A 6765-nucleotide genomic window follows, 5' to 3' on the forward strand; every position below is an offset into this window, starting at 1 on the left:
TTATGTTGTAAACATTTGGAAAACACCACAGAAAATTATTTACTTTTAGTTCATCTTTAAAATGTACTTGTCAAGATAGCAGAGACTCCTTTGGGACAATAGGGCTGTAATTTGCAATCTTAAATGTCCCCTGGGCTTCCCATCAACTGATCCAAGGATGAAGCATACATGATGACATTATAACATATTTTATTTTTAACTTCTTTAAGATTTTTCATTAAAAGTTCCAAGCTGAGGCCTGGAGCCTTCTATATGTGAGGACTTGCTTCACATTCCTGATGCCCTAGGTTCAGTCTTCAGTCCTAGAAAAAAGAAAAGAAAAATCTGTATTAGTAAGGGTTTTACTGCTGTGAACTGACACCATGACCAAGGCAACTCTTATGAGGACAACATTTAATTGGGGCTGACTTACAGGTTCAGAGGTTCAGTCCATTATCATCAAGGCAGGAACATGGCAACATCCAGGCAGGCACAGTGCAGGAGGAGCTGAGAGTTTTACATCTTGTTCAGAAGGCAAACAGAAAAAGACTGGCTTCTAGGCAGCTAAGATGAAGGTATTAAAGTCCATGTCCACACCTACTCCAACAAAGCCACACCTACTCCAACAAGGCCACACCTCCAAATACTGCCCCTGGGCCAAGCATATACAAACCATCACAACATCCCAACTGATGAATTAATATAAGAATGTAGAAAAACAACATCTAAGGATCCTAACTAGAGCCCTCCTGCATGTCAAAACAGCAACACCACCTTTAAACTGGCTTAGATGTGAACATAAATGTCTGTCATTAGTGAGAAAGATACCAAACTATCAGCATGTTAAATGCCTTGCACACATTAACTAATTTGCTATCCACAACATCTCTATTGGAGGACCATCATTACCTCAGCCTACAGACGTTAAATCACTTCCCTTCAAATTATAGAGATTGTGGAAAGCAAAGAAAAGGCTCATCATGTAGTTTTCCCATTATGGAAGCCATGATCATAGCTTTTACATCTTTTAAATTAACTCTGAGGAATTCTGGGAGTTAGAAGTTATCACAGAAATGCCAAAGAAAGGGAAATAAATGGGAAGACTTTGATCAAGAAGTGGTGTGGAAGTGGCTAAGAAAGGCAGGTATCCTCCTGTTGATAATTTAGGTGTCAGGTCACCAGCTAGATACAAGGGTCTTTTGTGACATTAGCATTTTAAGGGCCAGTGAGTTGGCTCAACAGGTAAAGCCACTTGCCAGCAAGCCTGATGACCTGAGTTCACAATACCTGGGACCCACATGCTAGAAGAAAAGAAGTCTATGTCACAAGTTGTTCTCTGACCTATACACATGAACATCGTACCATGTACATGTGAATGCATGCATGCACACACACACATTTTTACACACCCTGAATAAAAACATAATAAGACTAGAATTCTATGGTATATGTATACAAGGAAGGCCAACCTTGACCTTCAGGGGACAGTCTGATGCTCAAATACAATCTATGTGTATAGTCTATGGGTTTTAAAAAAAAGAGCAGCCTCCATATGATATTCCCAATAAACCACTTATCTCTTTAGGACCCAGAACCTTATTTACATTGGCAACAGCAGACTACAGTCTCTACATTATTCAACAAGAATGATTTCCCCAAATGTTACAGATGTCTATATGTCCAAATCACTTTCATTATCCAATTGGCACATCCCATCTAAAACTTTATTGATTTCAGATTGCCTGAGTTGCAATTGTATTAAAACCCAGAAATGATAAATGTATCAATGACTGCTTGCAAATAGCTATAATAAAAAGATATGGTTCTGTGGAAAGCTACCAGCAAAGTACACTGCTAATGCTAATGTGTGGGCATCATAAATAGCTCTTAAGCAGGCTGGGTGACAGCTAAGTTTCAGCCTGCTATCCTTCTCCCATTCCTGTGAATGACCAAAGAATACTTACATGTGGCATTTATAAAACAAACAGTATTTCCACAATGTTGTGCTATAAACAGCTCACTGCATTCCTGTGGGTAAAACATGTTGACTGTAATTGTTATGTTGACATTAACAGAGAGAAAAGTGAGATGAGCGATTGACTGAAATGGGTTCAGACAATAACTTTAAACATAAGTCTAGTTACCCTGCTTGTTTCCCCTCAAAGACATGAAAATAAACAATGTCCAAGAAGGTCAGCAAGTCTCACTAGCCAGTAAGAAGGAAAGCGTGGTTAAAGTTGAATGCAGTTCCTTTTCTTAAACCCTTGGGGTAGGGGGGTTAGGGTTTTGGTGTTTCGCCTACATGTGTTTCTGTGCACCTTATGTGTACCTGGTACTCTCGGGGGTCAAAGGGAGGAGTCAGATCACCTGGGACTGGAGTGCAGATGGTTGAGAGATGGTGTGTGGATGCTGGGAATTGAACCTGGGTCTTCTAGAAGATCAGCCAGTGCTGTGAATTGTTGTGCCATCCCTCTAGCCCTCCCCCTTTCTTTTTCAACTCCTTTTCACCCTCTTCCCTTACATAGGAATTTGGCTAGAACACTATTCTGCCATAACCTTCCCAACATAGATGCCACATGAACTTTGACTTGAAGGGCCTTCCTTCAAGGCAGGACTAAGCAGACAGTCCTACATGAATCTTTTCCATCTTTTCTGTATCTGCAGAAACTGTAGGGAATAAAACAAAGTGTCCACCACTGCCTCCTTCCTTCTTAACCAGTCTGTAATCTACTAAAAGAGTTGAAATAACAAACATGAAAAGCAAAAACATAAGAATAATATAGTGAGTGTTAAATCTACAAAGACAGTATGATGCTACCTACAAAATAGCATAAGATATAGTCCCATAGATATAGATTATATGGATATAGGTATTCTAACATGGTTTACAACATGCAGCATGTGCTTGCTTAACACTAATTGTAAGTATTAATAGTAAAATACTAAGATTAATAGTACTAATGTAACCACTACAAAATAAATAATTCCTTGGAGCTGAATAGCCCTTAAATTAATGATTCCAGGACTGGACAGATGGTTCAACAGATGCAAATACTTGCTGTTATTAGTTCAGGTTCAGTTCATAGCACCTACATCATGTCTCACAACAGCCTGTGACTCCAACTCAGGAGGATCTAGTGCTCTCTCTGGCATATACATACATACATATATATATATATATATATATATATATATACATATGTACATATATACACACATACATATACACATACACATAACATACATATATATGTGAAGCTAATATATGTTATTTTAACATACATAAAAATCAAAATAAATGTGGGAACAGGTCTGAGAATGGGGGATGATAGGCAATGAGCCACGTGACAAATCTCTGGAAATCAGACTCCCAAGACCAGCATCAGGTTGTAGATATGAATTTATTGCCCAGCACATAAGCTTATATACAGTGTTTGAGCCAATCTCAAGCCCCTAAATCTTCAACCAATCATATCTCAACACACCATCACCATGCCCCAGTGGGAACTGTGTCTGATAAGATTACTCAGAAGGATGAGGGTATGGCAGGGGAAGGAGGAGGGCAGGGTAAGGGTGATTACAGGAAAAGTAGGGAGTGAGGAAGGGAAGGAGATGGAGAAGGATGGGGAGGATGGAGAGGGAGGAGAGGGAAGGAGAGGGGGAGGAGGAAGAGGGAGAAGGGAGAGGAGGAGGGATGGGGAGGAGGGGGAAGCATTTTCACCTGTTAGGACTTCTATGAAGACAGAGCTTCCTCTTTGCTGTCTCACCTGTGTTTCAGGAGGCATTTAGATCATCTCCCACATCATTTTTACTGAAACTCACGCTAATAAATGACTCCCTTCCTAGCATCGTCGGTGAGAGTCGTCTGATAACAAGGATGGTGGTCACTGGGTTGGCTTCTACAATAAAATACCTGAGACAGGAGACTTTTGTAGAAAGTTTTACAGCATGCATAGCTTTGGAGGCTTCAGGTTGGAGGACTCTCTGCTTTGGTCACTAATGAGAACTCTGGGTGACAGTGTCAGGACTGTACATGAGAGTGAATGAATGAGCACATATGACCCATGAATCAGAGGCAGAGAATAATATTTGGTCTCACAGTCCTTGATGACCTGAGGAATTTCCATTAGACTCCACAGCACTTCCCAGGAGTTCTCCTCTGGATGGACCTTTGGGAGCCACCCATCAAAACTGTAGCAGTTACCATCTGAAATACAGCTATTTGCAAGAAAGGTAACCATTTAATGAAAGAAATTTGCCTTCTCAGAACACACAATGAGATGTACAAAATAAACCAAGTCATCCATCCCATCACTGACTTATTTTTCTAGCAACATTTTTTGACATAATTTCTTATTGAATTTTGGGGATTTCACATTATGCACCCCAATCTCATTTATCTCCCAGTCCTTCTATATCTGCTCTCCACCCTTGTAGCTCCACACACCCCCACCCTGCAAAAGTAAATTTAAAAACAAAAACAAAACAAAACAAAACAGAAACCATCTTATCAACCCTCTAGGTAACAATCTGCTCCTTTATCATCTGCAGCCATCTATGCACACACCACTCTGCTCCTCTGTCTTTCCTACATCTCCATCACATATTCATTGTTGTAGTGGCACTGGATGTCAAAGTGTGTTGTGCAGTATACCTGTTGTCTAAATAGCATTATTTGTGACTTTTCATTGCAATGAAGCCTCTGTCTTCTGCTACAACATCAATACTGGACCCTCATAGAGACTTTCAGATATCCTGCCCTGAGTCATAGGGGTCCTGGAACTATAGATCTGTAGAAGTTGTCTCTTCATGCACTCAAGCACCTCAGAGATGGGGAAGATGTTGGGGTAGGCCAACTCAAGGCTCTAGCTAAGATGAAAAACTCAGATGACAGCAGATGCTGGCAAGGATGTGGAGAAACAGGAACACTCCTCCATTGTTGGTGGAAATGCAAGATGGTACAACCAATCTGGAAATCAGTCTGGTAGTTCCTCAGAAAATTGAACATAGTATTACCGGAGGACCCAGCTATACCACTCCTTGGCATATACCCAAAAGATTCTCCAACATATAACAAGAACACATGCTCCACTATGTTCATAGCAGCCTTATTTATGATAGCCAGAAGCTAGAAAGAACCCAGATGTCCTTCAACAGAGGAATGGATACAGAAAATGTGGTACATTTACGCAATGGAGTACCACTCAGCTATTAAAAACAATGACTTCATGAAATTCTTAGGCAAATGGATGGAACTAGAAAATATCATCCTGAGTGAAGTAACCCAATCACAAAAGAACACATATGGTATGCATTCACTGATAAGTGGATATTAGCCCAAAAGCTCAGAATACCCAAGATACAATTCACAGACCACATGAAGCTCAAGAAGAAGGAAGACCAAAGTGTGGGTACTTCAGTCCTTAGAAGGGGTAAAATACTCACAGAAGCAAATACAGAGACAAAGTGTGGAGCAGAGACTGAAGGAAAGGCCATCCAGAGACTGCTCCACCTGGGGATCCATCCCATATACAATCACCAAATGCAGACACTATTGTGGATGCCTGAGAGGCTCTGCCAGAGCCTGACAGAAGTGAATGCTTGCAGCCAACCATTGGACTGAGCGCAGGGTCCCCAATTGAGGAGTTAAAACAAGAACTGAAGTAGCTGAAGGGGTTTGTAACCCCATAGGAAGAACAACAATATCAACCAACCAGATCCCCCGGAGCTCACAGGGACTAAACCACTAATCAAGGAATACACATGGAAGGACCCAGTCACATATGTAGCAGAGGATGTCCTTGTCAGGCATCAATGGGAGGAGAGGCCCTTGGTCCTGTCAAGGCTCAATGCCCCAGTGTAAAGAATGCAAGGACAGGGAGGTGGGAATGGATGAGTGAAGGAACACCTTCATAGAAGCAGGAGAGAGGAGGCATGGGAGAGGGGGTTTCCAGAGGGAAAACCAGGAAAAGGGATAGTATTTGAAATGTAAATAAAGAAAATATCAAATAAAAGAAGAATATTAACAACAAAAAAAAAAGAAATACTTTAACCTAGTTAAATGTGATTCTCCCAAACCCTTAAAAACTGTAATATGACTTGTGGCCGATATGCTTTTCTAACTAAAGGACCATGGAGAAGGCTTCAATGGCCTTTACACAATCCAACCAACTATTAGCAACACCTGAAATTTCTTCAAGTAGTCTCTCTCCCTTTCACTCAACCTCTACCTCCCCTCCCCCCTCTTCCTCTCCTTCTTCCCCTTCCTTTACCTCTCTGTCTCCTTCTATTATTCTTTTGATGTTTATATTTTTCTCTGGGCTACATTTTATTCTCCATGATAGCAACAAGGATGATTTGTACCAATGCCATGGACTGGGTTGCTTCGGGGACCCCTTGTTCCGCAGGGTGATAAAAATTCTGGCCTGGTGGGCAAAGAATTCAGCGGGTGACAAACAGACACAGCACAAGAGAGTGTTGTAACTGAATGCAATTTGTACAAAATAGAAATCAGACTTATACAGTATACAGAAAACAGGGCAAACTACAGAAGTCACATATGCAGGAGATGGCTACATCAAGGTCAGTAAAATCAAACAGCCAGGTGCAAGGTGGAGGAGCAGTGGTGTCTTTCTTCTTGGACTATTTTGGCAGCCTCGAGATAAATTCTCTGGGTCTGTCTGAATCAAGTATCTGAAAGTCGTATTTTAGCATTCCCTGGCTGTAACATAAATAATTAGTGATGGAAGCCCTACAACTTCTAACTTCTCACTGGCAGTAAAACAG

Source organism: Mastomys coucha, unplaced genomic scaffold, assembly GCF_008632895.1.
Source record: "Mastomys coucha isolate ucsf_1 unplaced genomic scaffold, UCSF_Mcou_1 pScaffold17, whole genome shotgun sequence".
Taxonomy (NCBI): domain Eukaryota; kingdom Metazoa; phylum Chordata; class Mammalia; order Rodentia; family Muridae; genus Mastomys; species Mastomys coucha.